We start from the raw sequence: 23,224 nt of genomic DNA on the forward strand, positions 1-23,224 counted from the left end.
TAAAGTTCCAGGCTGCCACTACGGAGGTCCGGGTTCGAATCCTGCCCAGGGCTGAAATAATTTCAGTATCGCTGCGCTGCGGCTTGTTACTCCAACCCCCGTGGACGGGGAGTTGTGGGTGTGTGTGCGTGCAAGGTCACAGCATTACCCATATATCGGTCATATACGAGCTCTGAGCTCTCTCCCGGGAGGGAAATAGTTGTCGATCACGAGTCCAACACGTGATCCAAAGACTATGGTGAATCATACACACAGACACACACACACACACACACGCACACACACACACACACACACACACACACACACACACACACACACGCACGCACACACACACGCACGCTCGCACGGAAACAATGACTCCCACACAAACACACGGACTGACACAAACACATGCACTGATCCACACAAACACACGCATTGACTCACACATATACACATACAAGCACTAACACACACACATACACACAATGACTCACACACATGCACGCACTAACTCACATACACACACGCACACAAACAATGACACACACACACACACACACACAATGACACACACAACACACACACACACACACACACACACACACACACACACACACACACACACACACACACACACACACACACATACATACACCATGACTCACACAACAGCTTTCCTCACAGAGTAATAGACATTTGGAACAAGTTAGATGAGAAAGTGGAGTGTGCAAAAACAATATATGAATTTAAAAACATTTTAGATAAAATGAGATATGAACACGGGAACTCACGAGCATAACTCCCCTTCCCGTAAAATACAACTAGGTAAATATATACACACACACACAAACACACATACACGTACACCCAAACAAGTTGGTGTGTGTGTGTGTGTGTGTGTGTGTGTGTGTGTGTGTGTGTGTGTGTGTGTGTGTGTGTGTGTGTGTGTGTGTGTGTGTGTGTGTGTGTGTGTGTGTGTGTGTGTGTGTGTGTGTGTGTGTGTGTGTGTGCGTGTATGTGTGTGTGTGCGTGCGTGTGTGTGTGTGTGCGTGTATGTGTGTGTGTGTGTGTGTGTGTGTGTGTGTGTGTGTGTGTGTGTGTGTGTGTGTGTGTGTGTGTGTGTGTGTGTGTGTGTGTGTGTGTGTGTGTGTGTGTGTGTGTGTGTGTGTGTGTGTGTGTGTGTGTGTGTGTGTGGTCATAGCATAACCAACAAATGAGGCAATGACTCACACGCATACACACGCACACACATGGTAAAGAAAATACTAGCTACAATGATAAGACCAAAATTGGAATACGCAGCGTCACTATGGACGCCTAGTTAAAAAAAAAAAAATAAAAAAAAATCTAAGAGCAACACTTTGCAATTTGACATACGAACAACGACTGGATAAACTCAATCTTCCATCCCTGGAACAAAGAAGAGAAAGAGGTGATTTGACAACCATTTACAAGATTATGAAAGGGATGGAAATTCTTGATAGGGATGACCTACTAAAATGGGACAGAAGAAATACAAGAGGACATGAGAAGAAACTTATGAAAGACAGTTACAGAAGAGATCTGAAAAAAAAACTTTCCACACAGAGTGAGAGATATCTGGAACAAACTGAATGAGGAAACAGTGATTGCTAAAACTATACATGACTTTAAGAAAAAACTGGATGCGGAAAGATACAATAGCAGGTCACTACGAGCATAGCTCTTTTCCCGCAAAATACAACTAGGTAAATACATACACACACACAATGACTCATGCATACACACATACACACACGCGCGTGCACACACATACATTCACATACGCGGTCTCGCGCGCGGGCGCATGAATTTGAGGCTAGATATGATAAACTGTAGAGTAGGAGACGGGACCCTACGAGCGTTGTTCCTTTTCCTGTATACTACAATTAGGAAGATACACACACATGCACACACACGGACACGCATGCACACACATGAACACGCATGCACACATATGCACCCGCATGCACCCACAATAACCAGAAAACGCCTAAGTTGTATTTACGAAAGAGAAGCAGTTGTGTTTTTCGTGTGACCGTAATGGTAAAATAAGTTCCAGTTTGATATAGTGTATTAAACACACAAAATGGAGAATGAAAAAGAAGAAAGAAGAAAAAGTGAACCAACGAAGAGAAGTTTGGACATGAGCAGAGTCGAGTCACAATTGGGGGTAATACCGAAAAAAATTGTATGATTGATACCCAAAAATCAACTCAAAGGCAGGCCACCAATGCTTTTTCAGGGTTTCTAAGAGAAAGTGTATTAGGTAGAGGTTTAGATGTAGAAAGAGAAACTAGGTATAACAATGTACTAAGAAATCGGGATATTGCTGATTTGATGGAGGAACTAATGGATTTGAAAGTTGAATATAGAGCAATGTACAGATAAACTATCTACGAAAAGCTAATGACGAGATGAACAGAGAGCTTAATGATCTAAAAAAAACGAATTAAATATGGTTAGAAGTTATAACGAAAGAATGAAAAATAAAGATGAAAATAAAAAGCGTTGAAAAAAGAGGTCAAAGAACAAATACAAGCATTGACTGAAAGAGTTGAAGAATCAATTAAGGAGACGGATCTCCTAGAAATAAAGAATCAATGGAAGCTAGAACAAGAAAATCAGAAAATAGCTTTTAAAGAAATAATACAACAGCAGGTAGAGGAAAATGCTAAAGAAACGGTAATTAAAGTAATTAAAGAAAAGGAAAACTGGGTAAGAGACACAGTGGATAAAAAAGTGCATTGTAGTTTATGGTATTAAATGAAAAAATAATGTATACAAATACCAAAGAGAAAAAGAAGAGAAAGAAATTGCAAAGGCAATTCTGTAAGAGATATAAGAGGAGGGACATGAAATGGAGAAAGAGATTGAAGAAGTGCATAGAATGGGACAGTACTCTAGAAAGAAACAGTATGGGACACTGAAAATCAAACTAAGCTCAAATAATAGCTAAAGTACTATAAAAAGCAGCAAAGCTGGCAAATATTGAAAGTTACAAAAAATGTATGGATAAAAAAATAAGCGATGAGGAAAAAGAGAAAGAAAACACACTTAGAAATGAAGCAAAAGAGAGAGAGAGAGAGAGAGAGAGAGAGAGAGAGAGAGAGAGAGAGAGAGAGAGAGAGAGAGAGAGAGAGAGAGAGAGAGAGAGAGAGAGAGAGAGAGAGAGAGAGAGAGAGAATAACGGAGACTTTTTTTTTTTTTTTTTTTTTTTTGAGAGAGAGAGAGAGAGAGAGAGAGAGAGAGAGAGAGAGAGAGAGAGAGAGAGAGAGTACTGGACCTGAGGCTGAGAAAATGTACATAAAAAGGAAACATATAAAAGAGAAAAGAAGAGAAAAGAAAAGAAATTAAAATAACATATACTAACATAGACGGCATTATTTCAGGATTAAATGAATTAAACGACTATCTGTCAATAAATAAATCAGACATAATGGGAATTGTGGAAAAAATCAAAAAGTCCATTATCGTTAAATACTGTGGGACAAGGTCTATACAACCATTGGGCGAAAAACAGAACGGAGAAACAGGGTAGAAGAGTCGTGTTTTTTACTATTAAAAAAAAAAAAAAAAAAAAAAATTAAATGAGACGAAGATAACAGAAAGAAAAAATAATGTGGAACTGATTATGGTTAAAGTTGAAAACAGAAACATAAAAAGTAGAAAATTTGTAGTAATATATGTGCCCCCAAAAAAAAAACAGTCTTGGACAGAGAGTGATCATTCCAAAATACTGGAAGACACAAAGAATGCATTAATTGAATTACTGAAAGGAGGAAACATAGTAATTATGGGTGACTTTAACTCAAAAGAAATATGTTGGGAAGAAATGACAGTGAAAGGTGGAGAAGAACTTTGGGGAAATATTCTACTGGATATGACCATTGAATACACATTGACTCAATGGGTAAAGGAAAATACCAGGTATAGAAACAATGAAGAACCGTCGAGACTAGATTTAATATTTACATCAGAGCCTGAAATCGTGGATAAAATGGAATACAAGACACCAATTGGGAAGAGTGACCACATACTAATAGAGTTCGAACTAAAAGAACAAATTGATTTGAGAAGAAATGAGAAACATAGAAAAGGAAGACTAATGTATAACAAAACGGATTTTGAGAAACTCAGAAAATTCTTTCAAAATGCGAACTGGGAAAACTTCTTAAATGAAGAAACAAAGATGGAAGAGAAATGGAACATATTAAAAGAAAATTACAAGGAGGGAATAGACAAATACGTACCAAAGAAGAAACAAGAACGGGTGTACATAAAGTGCTGGTACAACAAAAAGTGTAGTGAGGCTAAAGATAGAAGAGACAAAGCTTGGAAAAGATGGGGGAAAAAACAAGCAAATAGCAAATATACATTAAACTAAGAAAGGAATATGTAAAAATACGCAGGGAAGAAAAAAGAAACAATGAAAAGGACATAATAGAAAAATGCAGGGACCAACCTAAACTATTATACAGGTATGTGAATGACAAACTAAAAGATAATATGAAATAGTGAAACTGCGTGAAGGAAATAATGAATATATAGATGATGTAGAAATGCCTGAAATTGTGAACAAACATTTTAAATCTGTATTCACAATTAAAAGTACACAAAGTTGGGAGAAAGGACAGATAGATCCCCCCTTCAATGAAAAAATAACTGTGACACAGAAATAAGGGACCAAATAAAAAACCTTGACGTCAGAAAATCACACGGCCCGGATGGAATTGCAAATTGAATATTAAAATAATATATAGATGAACTAATGGACAAAATACACAAGATAATTGATTTTCCACTTGTGGAAGGAAAACTACCACAAGATTGGAAGTAGGTAGAAACAACTTTGCCAACCGTGTAGTTAATGAATGGAATAAACTTCCTGCACAGGTAGTGCAATGTAGTTCAGTTCGAAGCTTTAAGAATCATTTAGATAAACACCTAAGCAAGATGCTGTAATGATTATGATTTATTTTATATTATTTGTTTTTGTTTTGTCATCATTTGTCTGTTTGATTTTCATTTATTATTAGCTATATGTCAATTTATTATTATTTACTATTTATCTGTTTGATTATTATTTAACTATACCTATGCATTCATTTATGTATTTTATTTGTTATTTACATTATTATAGTTTCTATTTATTAATTCATTATTATGATTTTTTCGCATCCGACCTAGATATGGACCAAAAGGTCTCCTGTCGGCATGCTCCGCCTTTGTAATCCTTTGTAAATGCAAACATTGTACCAATATACAAAGAAGGGGACAAGGAAAATCCAACTAATTATAGACCGGCCTCCCTTAAAAGTACAATAGCAAAAATATGCGAAAAAGTTATAAAAATGGATTGAACATTTGGAAGAGAATAATATACTAAATCCAAAACAATTTGGATTTAGACGTGGAAGATCACATGTCACAAACTTGATTTGCTTTTACTCGAGACTAATAGAAATAATGTAAGAAAGGGACGGATGGGCAGATTGTGCCTTCTTAGATGTAAAAAAAGCATTTGATAAAGTACCACACAAAAAGCTACTAAGAAAAATTGAAACAATAGGCGGAGTACAAGGAAAGTTATTGGAATGGATGGAAGATTTCTTGAACGGGAGACAATGAGGGTGGTACTTAAAGACAAGAACTCGACCTGGGAAGAGATGATAAGTGGAATCCCACATGGTTCTGTATTGGCTCCAATAATGTTTGCCATATATATAAATGGCATGGACGAAGGTGTGGAATGCTATATGAACTTCTTTGCAGATGATGCAAAACTGCTCAAGAAAGTACAGAGGAAGACTGTGAATCACTACAAAATAACCTGGACAAAGTCTGGTAATGGAGTCAAAAGTGTGAAGTAAACTTCAACATTAAAATGTAGTATAATGAAATTTGGAAGAAAAAAAAAGTAAAAATAGAATATCGGGACTATTATAAAATTGGTACAAAGAAAGTTAAGAAAAATGAACTCGGAAAGGGACCTAGAAGTAATTATCAGCAAACACACGGCACCAAACATATCAACAAAATAGTCGGAGAAACAATCAGTTTACTAAGATCAATGAAAGTGGCCTTTGACTACTTGGATGAAGATATGGTAAAGAAAATATTAGTTACATTGATAAGACCAAGACTGGAGTACGCTGCGACACTATGGGCACCCAGCACTAAAAAGAATTTGAAGAAATTAGAAAGAATTCAAAAAGCAACGACAAAGATGGCACCAACACTCTCCAAATTGAAATACGAACAAAGATTGGCCAAACTCGAACTACCAACCCTGGAACAAAGATGAGAAAGAGGAGATCTACTAACCATCTACAGAATTATGAAAGGGATGGAAGTCCTTGATAGAGATGCTTTATTAAAGCGGGATAAAAGAAAAACAAGTAGACATGAAAAGAAACTTAAAAAGGACAATTATATAAGATATCTGAAAAAGAATAGCTGGAACAAATTGAATGAGGAAACAGTGAGTGCAAAAACTATACAAGAATTTAAGAACAAACTTGATGCTAAAAGATACAAAAGATGGTCACTACGAGCATAGCTCTCTTCCCGTAAAATACAACTAGGTAAATACATGGACACACGCACATACAAACACATACACACAAACACAAAGGCGGAGCATGCCGACAGGAGACCTTTTGGTCCATATCTAGGTCGGATGCGAAAAAAAAACATAATAATAAATTAATAAATAAAAACTATAATAATGTAAATAACAAATAAAATACATAAATAAATGCATAGGTATAGGTAGATAATAAACAAACAGGTAAATAGTAAATAATAATGAATTGACATATAACTAATAATAAATGAAAATAAAAACAGACAAATGATAACAAAACAAAAACAACGTCTCTATGGACACCTTGTAAAAAAAAAAAAAAAAAAAAAAAAAAAAAAAAAAAAAAAAAAAAAAAAAAAAAATAGAAAGAATTCAAAGAGCCACGACAAAGATGGCACCAACAATTAGCAATTTGACATATGAAGAAATATTGGACAAACTAACTTTACCAACCCTAAAACAAAGAAGAGAAAAAGCGGTGATTTGATAACTATTTACAGAATTATGAAAGGGATGGAAATTCTTGATAGGGATGACCTACTAAAATGGGGCAGAAGAAATACAAGAGGACACGAGAAGAAACTTAAGGACAGTCACAGAAGAGATCTGAAAAAGAATAGCTTTTCACATAGAGTAATAGATATTTGGAACAAACAGAAAGAGGAAACAGTGAGTGCTAAAACTATACATGACTTTAAGAAAAAACTGGATGCGGAAAGATACAAAAGCGGGGCACTACGAGCATAGCTCTCCTTCCGCAAGATACAACTAAGTCAATACAACTAGGTAATTGGTAAGGAACAATGTGGATTTAGGACAGGTAGAGGTTGTGTAGATCAGATCTTTGTGGTAAGACAGATATGTGAGAAAGCTATAGGAAAGGGAAAGGATGTTTTTTTGGGCTTTTATGGATCTGGAAAAGGCTTATGATAGGATAGACAGGAAGGCACTGTGGGAGGTTATGCAGATATACGGGATAGGAGGAAAGCTTCTGGGAGCTGTTAAGAGTTTTTATGAGAGTAGTAGAGCTTGTGTCAGGATTGGAAATGGAGAGAGTGAGTGGTTTGAGGTAAAGGTGGGACTTCGTCAAGGATGCGTTATGTCACCCTGGCTGTTCAACTTATACATGGATGGGGTGGTGCGGCAAGGGTAGTGGGCAAGGGATTGGAGATGGTTAAAGAAAATGGAGAAAAGTGGGAGGTGAGCCAGCTGTTTTTTGCGGACGACACTGCGCTTGTGGCTGGATCGGAGGAGGGATTGAGGAAGTTGGTGACAGAGTTTGGGAGAGTATGTGATAGAAGAAAGCTAAAGATAAATGTGGGTAAAAGTAAGGTGATGAGATGTACAAAGGGTGAAAGTGGCAGTAGACTGGAAGTGAGCATTAAGGGAGAGCGACTGGAGGAAGTGGATAGTTTTAGATACTTGGGTGCAAATGTGGCAGGGAAAGGTGGAGTGAAGGTGGAGGTAGAATGTAGATTGAGAGAAGCGAGTAAATGCCTTGGTGGATTGAAGAGTGTAATGAGGAATAGACATTTGGGAATGGATGCAAAAAGGAGACTGTATGAAGGAGTGATTGTGCCAACAGCACTGTATGGGGCAGAAATATAGAACATAAGAGAAGAAGAGAGAAGGAGTTTGAATGTGTTTGAGATGAGGTGTCTGAGAAGTATGATGGGGGTTACAAGGCTAGATAGAGTGAGAAATGAGGAGGTGAGGAGGAGAACAGGGGTGGAAAAGGAGCTGGGAGATAGGGTTGATGAAAGAGTATTAGGATGGTTTGGACACATGGAAAGAATGAGTGAAGAAAGACTAGTAAAAGAGGTGTGGAAGGCAGATGTGGAGGGAGTGAACATGAGGGGACGTCCTAGGATGAGGTGGATGGATGGGATGAAGGGGGCTTTGGGGAAGAGAGGAATGTCTGTTGAGGAAGGACGGGAGAGGACAGAAGACAGGGGTGAATGGAGAATGGTTGTATATGGATGATGTTGTGATTGCATGAGGTGGAATGGGCGGGTGGATGGGGGGTGAGGTAGTATGTGTGAGCAAATTTTGACGCAGCCCGAAGGGATTTCTCCCCGTCCTCTCATTTTATGCAATGGGGGGACGGAGAGGAGGGTCGCGATTTAATGAAGCGGCCTTGCTGTGGATGTGCTGTGTCTTGCGACACTGCTTCTGACCCAGGGCAGTGGACAAGGTGCAAGGATGACCCGTCATTCAGGAGGTGCTAAGATATGAGGGAGGGTGGAGGGGTGTGGAGTGTATTCAGGGATGGAATGGGTGGGAATGATTTTGTGCCTTTTTCTTTTTGGCTACCCCCCTTGTAAGGGGAAAAAAGCCTTGGTATATATATGTATGTAAATACACGTACACCCAAACAAGTTGGTGTGTGTATTTACCTAGTATTTACCTAGTTGTATTTTACGGGAAGGGGAGCTATGCTCGTGGTGTCCCGTCTTCATATCTCATTTTATCTAAACTAATTTTAAATTCATTTATTGTTTTTGCACACACCACTTTCTCATCTAACTTGTTCCAACTGTCTATTACTCTGTGAGGAAAGCTGTTCTTTTTCAAATCTCTTCTATAGCTGTCTTTTTTCATTTTCTTTCCGTGTCCTCTTGTATTTCTGTCATCCCATTTTATCAGATTCTCTCTATCAGTAATTTCCATGCCTTTCATGATTCTGTAAATAGCTATCAAATCTCCTCTCTCTCTTCTTTGCTCTAGTGTCTGTAGTTCAAGTTTTTCTAGTCTCTCTTCATATGATAGTTTTGAGAGTGTTGGTGCCAATTTTGTAATTGTTCTTTGTATTCTTTCAAGTTTTTTTATAAAAAAAAATTGTACTTGGTGACCATATCGTTGCTGCATATTCCAATCTTGGTCTTATCAGGGTGATTAGAATTTTCTTCACCATTTCTTCATCCAGGTATGTAAATGCAACTTTGATTGTTCTTATTAAATTATAAGTTTCTCCAAAAATCTTATTTATATGTTTCTCAGGTGACATATTATTCATAACAATGACTCCCAGGTCCTTCTCATTTTCTACTTTTTTTATTCCTTCTTCTCCCAAATTATATGATCTTGTTATTCTGTTTTTGCTTTTTCCAAATTCCATTATACTACACTTTTTTGTATTGAACTCCATCTCCCACTTCCTACTCCATTCCTGTACTTTATATAGATCTCTCTGTAGTGATTCACAATCTTCTTCTGTTTTCACTCTTTTTAGTAGTTTTGCATCATCTGCAAAGAAGCTCATATAGCTTTCAATTCCTTCATCCATATCATTAATATATATAGCAAACATTATTGGGGCCAGTACTGTTCCCTGTGGAACACCGCTTATTACTTTATCCCATTTTGAGTGCTGGTCTCTTATCACTACTCTCATTTTTCTTTCTTGCAAAAAGTCTTCCATCCAATTTAGCAGTTTGCCCTGTATTCCTCCTTCAGTTTCTAATTTCTTAAGCAACTTCTTATGTGGTACTTTGTCAAAAGCTTTCTTTAGGTCTAGAAATGCACAGTCCGCCCATCCATCTCTTTCTTGTATTATATCTATTAACCTTGAATAGAAACATATTAAATTGGTGACGCATGATCGTCCTTGTCTGAATCCAAATTGCCTTGTTTTTAACACTGTTTTTTTTTCTAAATATTTTACCCATCTACTTTTGATAATTCTTTCACAAATTTTTGCTATTGTACTTGTTAGAGAGACTGGTCTATAGTTTGTAGGTTCTTCTTTATTTCCTCCTTTATATATAGGGACTATATTTGCTTTTTTCCAATCTTCTGGAACTTTTCCTTCTTTCAAGGAACTGTTTAGTATGCTATGTATTTTGTCTGCCAGTTCATTCCTGCATTCTTTCAGAATCCAGTTTGCTATTTCATCTGGTCCATGCGATTTTCTGACATAAAGATTACTCAAGTGTGTCAATATTTCATTCTTTGTTACTTCTATTTCTTCCATAGGGGGGACTTTCTCTTTCCATTCAATCTCTTCAGGTTGTATGTTCTCCCTTGTAAACACTGATTTAAAATGTTTGTTCATAATTTCCGCCATTTCCATTTCCTCAGTGTATTCAACTCCCCCTTGTCTTACTTTCTCCAAGTCTTGTTTATTTTTCAGTTTATTGTTTACAAATCTGTAGAACAGTTTTGGTTGATCTTTACACTTTTCTATGACATCTTTTTCATATTTTCTCTTTTCCTCTCTGCACGTTTGTACATATTCATTTCTATAACCGGTACATATTTTCCATTTTTCAGGTCTGTCTTTTTTCCATCTGGTCCAGGCTTTGTCTCTTTTGTCTTTTAACTCCCTACAACTTTTGTTGTACCAGCATTTTACATATTCTTTTTCTTGTTTTTGTCTTGGGACATACTTTTCCACTCCTTTTTTGTAAAATTTTGTCAAAATATTCCATTTCTCTTCCACTGTTGTTTCTTCTTTGTATATTTCTTCCCAGTTTTCTTGTTGAAAGAATTCTCTTATTTTATCAGTTTGTTTTTTCATACATCATTCTTCCTTTTCTGTATTGTTCATTTCTTTTCATATATTTTTCTTCATTAAGTTCCAGTTCAATCAATATGTGGTCACTTTTACTTATTGGTGTTTTATATTCAATCTTGTCCACTATTCTAGGTTCATATGTAATTATTAAGTCTAGTCTCGACGGTTCTTCTTCATTTCTATACCTAGTGTTCTCCTGTATCCATTGTGTCATTGTATGGTCAGTAATCATCTCAAGTAGAGCGTTTCCCCATGAGCCGTCTCCACCCTTTACTGTCATGTCTTCCCAGCAGATTTCTTTGCAATTAAAGTCGCCCATCATAACTATTCTTCCTCCATCTTTCATTATTTTATTTAATGTTATCTTTGTGTCCTCTAACATACTTTTATGTTCACTCTCCTCCCATGAGGCTGTTTTCGGAGGCACAAATTCTTCAGATTCAATTAAATTCTGCGACATTTCTCAATAGAAAACGCAATAATCACTTCAAAGGCGCGATACAGTGTTGACTTATGGTGTACCTCCTATGCGTGATGAATGGCTGCGCGTCTCGGGAATCTTAGGAAATCTTCGGAAATCCACTCTTTAAACACGTATTCTAATCAAAATATACCTATTACGATGGTGGAATCAGCTGGAATATTTTACAAAACCTTTTCTAAAAGGGAGTGGGTTGGTTAGAAAAATGACTTCATCTGTTGCCCTCTGACCTTTAATTTCAAGCACTCAGACCTTTAATTTCAAGCACTCGTTTATGCCTCCTTCAAGCAAAATAGGTCTTTGACCACGTGTTTGACAGATATCACAACAAATGATGTATAAATGACCACGTGATTGACAGATATCACATTCCCGTATGAGAGGTCAAAATTCATTTATTGCCTGATCTGTTGGTAATGCTGTGGCCACACACACACACACCTCGTGTTGTAGTGGTTAGAGTTCTTGCCTACCACTACAGCGGTCCGGGTTCGAATCGCGCTCAGGGCTGAAATAATTTCAGTATCGCTCCGTTGCGGGTTGTTACTCCAACTCTCGTGGGCGGGGACTTGGGTGTGTGTGTTAGGTCACAGTATTACCCATAGATCGGTCATGCGAGTTCTGAGCTCTCAACCGGGAGGTTAATAACTGTCGATCCAAGACCATGGTGAATCACACACACACACGCACGCATGCACGCACACACACACACTTCAACGAACGGACGGCTTAGAGGAAGTTCTGAAGAAAAGTGAAGTTTCGTGGATCCCAAAGCAAAGGAAGTGCCTATTGTTTTTACAGGGTGGGGGGAAATTGCTCGTGGGGTAGTGGGAAAGTAGGGAAAGAAGAGAAGGGGAGGGATTGCTGAGAGAAATGGAAGGAAATGAGGAAGGAGAAGACTTGGCCCAGGAAGACAAACGAAATGTAACCAAAAAACGGCCCCCCGACCAGCTGAGTGACGACGAAATGTCTAATAAAAATGTAAAGATTAGAAGTATAGATAAGAGCAATACAGTAGAAAGTGATGAGAATATTTTCCAGGGATTTAAAGAGGGTGGGGGGGACACAACCCCCCCTCCCCCCCCCCCCGACTGACAAGACTAGAAGAGAAGTTCGATAAGATGATCGAGGACTGGGAGTGTAGGTTCGGTCATGTTAACAACATTGTACAGAGGGTTGAAAAATTGGAAGAACTAAAGAAGGAGAACAAAAACTTAACTAAGGAAATAGAAGACCTAAAAAGACAGTTAAAAGAAGTAAAAAGGAGAATGAAGAGTTAAAGATGAATAATAAAGAAAACAGAGAGGGATGGAAGACAATTCAAGAAAACAGTAAAGTTGCATTTACTGACATAATCAAACAGCAAATGAGAGAACAAACTGAAGACTCAGTTATTAAAGTGATGAGACAGAAGGAGAATATAGTAAGAGACTTAGCTGATAAAAAGAAATGTATAATTATATTAGGAATGGAAGAGAAACATAACCCAGATAGAACCTCAAGAACCAATGAGGAAAATGAAAAAGTAAGCAGTTTACTAAAATTAGTTCAGGAAGATGAACCAGAAATTATGAAGGACATTGAGGAAAAATTCAGGCTCGGAAAGTATAGTACAGATAAGACCAGACCAATTAAGATTAAATTCAGGTCACAAACGACGGCAGAGAATATCTTATCCAAAACAGGGAAACTAGCAACAAGTGAACAATATAAAAAGGTATGGATAAAGAGGGAAATGAATAAAGAGGAAAGAGAGGAAGAAAAGCAGAAAAGACTTGAAGCTAAGAAAAAAAAACGAGAGCAGAACGGAGTCAGAAAAAGAGAGATTCTATTGGAGAGTAGTGAATATGAAACTAAGGCGGTTTGACATACAAGAGAAAAACAAAAGGGAAACAGAGAACACAATGGAAGTGACAGAAAACTAAGAGTGTCTTACACAAATATAGATGGATTAATAACAGGATTGAATGAGCTGAATGATTATTTGAAAGAAAAAGAACCGGACATAATGGGAATTGTAGAAACAAAATTAAAAGGCCCACTACCACCCAACAGTGTAGGACATGATGCATATAATTATTGGATTAAAAACAGAGAGAAAAAGCAAGGGGGTGGAGTTATGTTCCTGACTAAGAAGGATATAAACGTGAGGGGTGTCATATATGGAAGATATACTTGAGCTCATAATACGACGCCAAACGTCAAAAGATGATTAGGAAATGACTGAACATGCCGAAGTTGACCTTCTTGACGATAATGATGAAAATGGAAAATCCGATCATAGCAGTGAAGAAAATGGAGAGGAACAGGATCCGTAAGAGGAAAACTAGGAATACAGAGCAGAAAGAATAAGAAATAATGAGTGGTATGTTTAGGGATAGGCTAGGTCTAAGGTAAAACTAGATCATCTTATTCGTAGTGTTCTTTGTGTAGGGTGTCATGCACATTTTGTGAACCTGCACATATTATGATTATTCGTTAAAATGTGCAGCATCAAAAATGAATTCATAATTGGGCGCACAGATAACAAATCCATTACACATGCACGTATTATGAACCTAATATTTTTACGAATCTTCATAATGTGCGCATGCCAAATATATTCGTTACCTGTACGTCCAATTATGAATTCACTATTGGTGTTGCACATTTTATGGATATTCATAATCTGTGCAGATCCACAAAATGTGCATTACGTAGGCTACCTGGGCCTAGTCTATTGACTGCGGGGGGAGGGGTGTCCTCGTGTGCGCGGAACGTCCCCAAAACTACTCTTCACAACCATAAACTAGACCATGAGAGATGACAAAAAATTTGGGTAGACTTTTGCTACCCCTGTAATATATGAGAAAATTACCCTTTTTTATGTAGCCCTCTTATATCCAAAAAAGACATTTGCATGATCGTATGTAACTGAAATAGGTATACAGTCTTGCATAGGTGAAAAATTTAACCAAAGTTATCATTTTGAGATACAAAAATGATCAAAAATTTAATGTTCTATACATGGTTCAAATTGGACCATTAATTGATGCAACCAGTATAAATCCATGACAAAAAAAAAAAATGTAATATGTCTTGGTGAGTGAATATACTGCAATCACAGAGGGATGGATTTTCATACTTTATAAGGGGACCTTCTGAATGAATTTTTTTGTATTTAGATATGTTAGGATATTATATATTAAAAAGGAGTATCCTAAAACATCAGACTAGGATAGGGGTGGATCAACAGGTGTTGAAAGTCAATTAGTCTTAGTGATGTGGAAATTCAAATTATTTTCAGTGTTGGTCTAGTTGATACATTCCTTAACAGTTTTTACACTCGTCAAATGCACAATAGACCATGATTTATCAAATTTTCTCACAACTATTCAATAGATTCAATGTTTACAATGGCGCGTGAATAGCGTATGACTACTCAAGCGTCACACTTCCGATGATTTTCGAACGTATTTTCGAAGGGAAGACGATTTTTCAGTTGAAAAATAATTTTCCCCTAAATTCATGTTCAATAGTCAAATATATATTTCGTGGGAATGGTCGGCAATGCCTGGAGTTTAAAAAAAAATCGTACACACCTTTAAAGTATCGACATGGGCATGAATTTTGTTTTGTGTCATGCTTCAAGCATGAAGATGGGGACGGGTCTTGTGGTCGGGAGAAGGTTAGCAACAGTGTGACAGATGGTGGTGAGGAGCATACACATGGAGGCGCTGAGTAGGTGCAGGCGAAGCCGTCACCTTCGTCCTAATATGCGCTGGGACTGTTGGGGCAGGAAACAGTCAGTCACTGCTGGGAATTCGAACTCACAACTAAGCAAATAAGAGACCAACACGCTTCCTCGTATTGAATCCTTACGCTGGCTTATTTTTATCTTGTTCATTTATCTCACTATTAATTACTTAATCTCTGATTGCTTTTAGTTTTGAGAGCTCATTTACGAGTTCTGTTTTTGTGTAATTTAGTACTCGAGGGATAAAGACTACTTCCTCACTGGCTGCGTTTAGTCTATTTAGCATTGGGGCACCAGCACTCCGTCCTTATGGGCAATCTCATGCTGCAAGCATGCGGCATATTATGTTTCATACAAGTAGTTTGGTTGACGGTCCCATTTTCTATACAAGGTTCAGGAGAAATGATGGAGACTTGTATTTTGTCACCCTGGATTTGGTGCAAGGTCATAGCTGTTTAATGGGGTAAATCACAAAGCAGGTGTTTGTAATGAGGTGCTGTGAAATAGGGCAGTCTAGCAGTATGGTTAGTAGTAGCAGCTAATGGTTATGGTTCATGTATTCGCTCTACTGTGGGTGAGTAGGGAGGTGGTTTCAAATGAGGAGGGCGGCAAGAACAACAAGGAACTCAGCAGGAAGGACTGAAACAAAATTGTGTTGGTGGGGGTGGGGATCCTCATTCTATGTTGCGTAACACTCACTCAAACCGGGAACCGCCTGTATAGGTGTTTATGGCAGAGGAATGGGAGGATAAGAGGCATTTGTTGTTTTCGATTGTGTAACTAAGGCGAAGCAGGGGCATACAGGGGCTAGTAATCAGGGTTGCCCTGATGGTGGGAAGGAGCAATAATCTGTGTGTGTTGGGGGGGGGGGGGGACAACTGGTCGGGTCTGAAATTGTTGCTGTTCCCTCCCTTTCTCTACTATTTGTGCTATACTGTTGCTGCAACCATGGGCTGGAAACCCTGCAGAAGGCAGACCAAGCCAGGTAAAGGTAGGGCAAGCTATGTTTGGGGTACCTTTTTTTAGCCACTTCCTCATGAAGGGTGAATGGATGGATTCCAAAGATAGCTGCTCAGACATGCAGGCAGCTGCCAAACTGTACCACTGCCCCAGTCCCACCTAGCAAACTCTGGGCCTTGTAAAGGGGAATATGCCTATTGGTACAGAGATAGAGGATGCATTGATCAAATTTTTGCAGTAATACAGATATGCGAGTTTTTAGCAAAAAGGATGATTTTTGGGGGACTTTTATGGATCTAGAGAAGGCTTATGACAGGGTCAATAGGAATGCATTGAGAAGGGTGTTGCATATGTATGGGACAGGGGGAAAGATGTTAAGGGCAATCAAAAACTTTTGCATGAGTATTAGAGAGCTTGTGTTAGGGTTAGAAATGGTGAGAGTGGTTTGAGGTAAAGGTGGGGTTGCACCAGGGTTGTGTAATGTTACTATGGTTGCTCAGTGTGTACATGGATGAGGTGGTATGGGAGGTAAATGCAAAGGCGAAAGACAGGGTACTGAAGATGGCTACTGAGAGTGGAGGGAAAAGGGAAGTGAGCCAGTTGTTCTTTGCAAATGACACTATGCTTGAGGCTGGGTCAGAAAAGGGTCTAAAGCAGTTAGTGATGAATTGGAAGGCTATTTGAGAGAAAGTTGGAAGTAAATGTGGGTAAAAGTCCTGTGATGAGGTGTACAAGGGGTGACAGTGAGTTGGAGGTAAATCTTAAAAGAGGTTACAAAATGTGGATAGTTTTAAGTATTTATAGCTGTATGTACTAGGGAATGGAAGAGTGAGGTTGGAGGTAAATTGTATGGTTAGGAAAGCAAGTAAATGTCTTGAAAGAATGGAAAGTGTCAAGAGAAATAGGTATCTGGGGAAGGATTCAAAGAAAAGATTATATGAAGGAGTGAGTGTGTCCGTGACAATATATGTAGTGGAGACTTGGAATTCAAGGGAGGCCAAAAAGATAAATTCAAAAGTGTTTGAGATGAAGTGTCTCAAAAGTACAGTGGGGATTACAAAGATGGATAGAATGAGAAATAAGGAGATGAGGTGGAGAGCAAGAGTGGAAAGGGAGTTGGCAGATAGGGATGATCAAAAAATATTGAGATGATTTAGGCTCATGGGAAGAATGTGTGAAGAAAGATAAACAAAAATAGTGTGGCAGGCAGGGTGGATCTTGAGAGGAAGACCAAGAATGAGATAGATGGATGGGGTGAATGGTGCACTCTCCCTTCCTTGTTGAACAGGGAAGGGAGAGTGACAGGTGTAAACAAATAAATTTACATGGCTCAAAATTATTTCTCATCTCTAGATACTTATGAGTGGATGAGGACGGTGAGTCACCATGTAATGAAGCAGTGCAGCTAAACCAGCTTTGGCTGTCAGGTCCTGCTGTAGAGGTGCTGTGTACTGCTGCATTGATTCTGACCCATGCAGTGGGCAGGGACATGGATGACCCTTTATCTACAGGGAGCTTTGATAAAAGAAAAAACAAATGGGTGTTGGATGGGTGTAGGGTGGGTGCATGCCTTGGCTGGTTAATTCCCTAATAAGGGGTAAGAACCTTTTGATGTATAGATATATGTTTTGTAGTTGTAGATAAACAGGATCAATAATGAGTACTTCCTGGTAGTGGTCCTGCAAGATGGACATCAGATGAAATGATACTGACACATTCCTTCAAAACCTCTGGAGGTGCAACTCTCAGTAACTGAAACTCAGTCTCTGGACCAAGCCCAATAGCTGTCAGTTTCACCTGTATTTCCACCACCTTTTCACAAAAGGAAAGCTGACTGCACTCCTCTTAGTACTAACCCAGTGAGACAGAAACTGTCCCACACTTCTACAACACAGATAATAGTAAAAAATTCCTTCCCAGAAAGATCTATGGGAGGGCCTGAGGACTGTTGGGATATGGGTTGTAAATAGCTCTAAAAATAAAGACTGTAAATAAATCATGCTTTATCTATATTTCTTAGAAATAAATCTGAAAAGAAAAGTTACAGATAAATCAAGTTTTATCTTTCTTCTTTCTTTTTTTAAGGGAACTTGTAGAGGGCCATTAACAGGTGGCTTCATTTGTGGGTGCTGAGTGGGTCAGTTAAGGGTTAAGGACAGGATTTGGATATGGGTTAAGGGTGGTATCAGAATTAGGGTCAGGATTGGGATTAGGATTGAGGAAAGGTAGTGATGGGTGATCTTATTTCTGAAAATATCAAGAATGAGAGTATTAACTACATGAGATGGGAGATGATTCCAATCTGGGAAATTGCAGGGGATGAATGTTCAACTGAATATGTTGGAGCTTTTTTGATATGTGTGGTATTCTAGGTTGTGACTGCCTCTAGTTGTTCATGTATTTGTTAGGTGTAAGTTTCTTTTTTTATGTCACCTAAATTGTGATTTTATACATCATTTGTTGTCTGTGTATTCATCTTCTTGTATAAAGTGGTTAAAATTCAATGTCTTGTTGACTGATGTAGCACGTCTATAATCATGTCTGATTCATCTTGCTGCTTTATTTTGTGTGGACTCTAATTTGTATATGTCATTGTTAGTGTGTAAATCCCAGACAGCACCACAGTACTCTTGAGTGTGGCTGAACAAGTGTCATGAAAGCAAGAATTTTTATGTCTGCATTGAATCACCTGAGGTTCCAGTGTAAGAATCCCAAGGGTCTGTTGGCTGTGGCCCTGATGCTGCTCACACATGTCTGCTGAAATGTGGAACCCCAAATATATGTGATTGGAAATTATGTCTAGATTTGTGTTGTGTACTGTATAGGTAAATTGGATGGGATGGTTAATACGGATGAATCTGATATGGTGACATCTATCAGGTGTAAATGCCATTTGCCACTTAGAATTGCAGTCTTCAAGGGCATGTAGGTCATCTTGTGGTCAAAGACAAATGTCTCTGTTACCCATTTGCCTATATACTAAACTATAATTCACAAAACATCTAGTAGTAAAGGAAAAAGATAATGGGAGATCATTAATGTAAAAAAAGAAGAGAAGAGGTCCCAAGACCTGGGGAACTCCAGAAGTTACAAGAACTCCAGAAGTTACAAGAACAGTTAAGGATTGGCTACCATCAAGAACAATACAATGATCTCTGGAAATCAAGAACATCTTAATACAGTGAAGAAAATGTCCTCGCATGCCATAATAATCTATTTTTGCTAATAGTCATTGGTGAGGGACTTTGTCAAAGGCTTTGGCAAAATCTAAAACTATGGTGTCTACTTGTCAAATTTTGGGATTATTGAGTAATTGGGATATGTCATGGGTTGTCTCTAGTAATTGCATCTTGTACAAGCATTTAGGCTGAAAGCCATGCTGATTTTCATTCAGTACTTTTTGCCTACCAAAGTGGTCCATTATATGTCTTTGGATAGTATGTTCTAAAATTTTGCAGGGACTTGAGGTAATAGAGACTGGCTTACAATTGGATGGAAGGGTTGTCACCAATTTTGAAAATTAGCATCATATTTGCCAAAAGCCAGTCAAGGGGGAAGAGCTCTGGTTTGAATAGTCTGTGAAAATATAACCTGCAGGCCAACACACCAGTATTGCCCTCAAGTATCCTGCAAGGTATATTGTCACATCTACCTCAGATGGTAATTTTTCAATTCCTTGGACATTTATAACAAGGAGAGGAATTGTTAGGTGTGGTGACAGTGGTATGTCTGCAAGTTCTGTTTCTTTTTGTGTAGAGACAGACTGGAATTATGTCTATAGTGCATGTCCTTTTTCATGTGAATATGTAATCAAGGTATGATTGTATAGTAGTGTAGTAATACTGGTGTCTTTATTTATATTTGACTTTAAATTTTCTGATATCACTTATGAGAATGGGTGGTTAAAATCCCACTGCTCCTTGGACCAGTATAATACTGGTTATCTGTTTGAATGAAAGAAGTAAATTTGGTGATATTTTTATTTATTCACTAATATCTTATTATTTTTAATGAATAAACCAAGTATAATTATAACTGAACACAGGAACTTGGAAAGAAGTCCAATATTCTAATTAAACCTATAAGATAATACACTAGTTGGTAGATAGATTGAATGAGAATATAAGGCACTAGCATGAGAATGTAGGTCTATGCAGTAGATATGCAAATTGGCAATAACTATCTTTTTGAATTTAAATCCCTATTGGCTGGTGAGCAACGGAGGCCACAGCCTATTATTTCTCCCTCTAACTATTGTCATTAATCTATATTTGTGGTAGTGTATTAGGTTTAAGGATGCCTTGGATGGTCAATCTTTATTGAGAGAGTGTCATCTTGAAATCTATTTCAAACATTAGTATTACTAAATACACCAGTTCCCCACCAAAATCACTAGACTACTAACAATATTTCAATATCAACATGTTACATTTTTCCTCTGGGTGAGGAGCACAAATAAGGAACTGACCTGTATTGAGGGCAGTTTCATCTTAGAATGGCTACCTCCTCCTCGACTGGCTCAAGCCCGGCCAGACTGCCATCTCATTACTCCTCCTGACTATGACTTCACCCATCTAATCCCTTGTACATCGTCAGCCATTCCAATTTAATTACTCACATTGGGCATTCCCAACCTTCCACATTCCCTGCATTGCAGGACTACCTCATTTTTCCTAGTTGCTCACTCAAACATGCAAAATTTTTGTTAATATACAGTTTCTAATTCTGCCTTCACAGACCCGTGTCACATCCACCTCTAACCTAAAATAATCAGTTAGTAAAGGACCTAGGAGGACAATAATAATTCTCATAGGTATTGCCTCATCCCTTAAAGGTGGGTGACAAATAGACTCTTTTACTATATCATCTATATCATCACTATTGAGGATATGCAAAGAAATAATTATTTTTATATATTGAACTAAAGGTTATATGGATTATATCTTCATTACATAATATCACAATACTCACATAGATTCTTATACATGTGAGGTAGGGCTTAAGATCAGGATCAATTAACATTACTTGCATCCAGTACATCTGTATTGAGATTCTGATCTCCACAATATCATTATTAATGAATAATATTCAACACAAATAAATTCAATCATTATATTAAATATGTATATAAAGGGATTGTACCCTTTAATAATCCCAATGGAATAGTTCACCACCATGTGGTTGCCATGACATGACATATGTATACATGAATATTAAACATGATCATTGAATATCTAAGCAATATCAAGGTATAATCAAAATAATAATGAACTTTCAATACCACACAAATTACAAGTCTACATACCTCAGATAACATTTCCCTTTCCTTCTTTATATCATCCCCCCATTTATCTTAATTGTAAACATGCTAATTCATGCATGTGTAAATTGAATCCCCCAATAACGCAACATGTTTCTTATTCTTTTGATTGTTAGAAGGAAAGAGAATGCGTGAATCTGCTCTAATTGTATGGATGTCAACAGTTCCAACAATGGAGTGGATTCTGTTGATATACATACATTGTAAATATAAATCATACATTGCTCATACATCACAAGAAATTAAAGCAAATACTTCTTTGAATTCTCACACACTAACTAGAATGCAATAATCTCAAATGTATAACATATACACAGATATGTTCATCTTCAAAATACTTTGATTTCATCTCGCGATTACTGCACTTGCGTGAAAGAGAAAACGGAAGACACAACACAACAGAAAACACAATAAACACAAGGGGTGACTATGCTACGGTAACACCCGGACTACCCCCAAGCTTGGGCATACAAGCTTGGGCACACACTTTCTCCTGCTTAACCACGAGGGTGTGGTAGGGGTGGAAAGGTGGTTCTGGCCTTGGGAAATGTCACACATGCAGTTTTTTGGGGGAGGACCCAGGGGTGGGGTACACCTCATAGCGTACATATAATTAGATTTATGATAACCCTATAAACATACATATACAATTAATAGAGTCCAGAATCCCAGCATTACATGTGTCCTTCCTCCCGGATACAAAATTTTTACATAATTGTGTGAAGGTTCCTTTTTCTCATATAAACTAACCCAACCATCCCTGACCTGAGGAGGCCTACAGATTGAGTGGGCTGCTAACTACCCTTCCAGCAACACCTGTTGGTCTGCCTCACATACCTTAGAAGGTCATCTATCTCCTTTGTGATGAGAGGACTTCCCCTACCAGTCTCAGTCCTTGGCCGTCAGGCATGGTCACTTTGACTGAGCTAAACCTGCCACTCTTTCTGCAGGGATCACCCCCTGAAGAATCTTCATAGATACTCCAACATTTACCCACAGACATTTCTTTCACCTTTCTTCCATTCATATTCATTTATATCATCCATGCTCCAACTTTCACTTCCCACCTTCCTTTCCAGGCAAACTGGTGACTTGTCCACTGGGTCCTGAAGTCACTACAAGCATACAGATTATTGAAGTGAGCAACACTTCTCTCAAACTAAAGAGCTCCCCTGGTTCAGCACCAACACACCATGCTCAGTCCACCTGAATCAACGCTCACAACTACTTAACTCCTTGGGCATCAGCTAACCATCTAAACTGGCCACCCGTCTAGGATTGGGACCAATCCTATCTTTCCCCCTAATTCAACATTCTAAATCCTTCACTCAACTTTAGCAAGATCCTTGTAAAACACACATCCAAACTCAATGAAATAAGGAAATATACAAAATTAGAAAACTGAAACATGATATACACACTATTATATCCATACCTATACACACAAGGATATCAATATTGTAACATCCTAAGACTAATAATAATCCACTAGTATATGTTACAAATACAGATATAATACAAATACAGGTTAGCACCATTAAAGACCAAACATTAAGAATGAAACATCTCCATACACAAGCTGGCTGCAAGATAGAATATCTTTTTGTTTACCTATATAC

The sequence above is a fragment of the Oratosquilla oratoria genome, chromosome 31 (genome assembly GCF_046742065.1).
Source record: "Oratosquilla oratoria isolate Oo_2021 chromosome 31, ASM4674206v1, whole genome shotgun sequence".
NCBI classification, from domain to species: Eukaryota; Metazoa; Arthropoda; class Malacostraca; order Stomatopoda; family Squillidae; genus Oratosquilla; species Oratosquilla oratoria.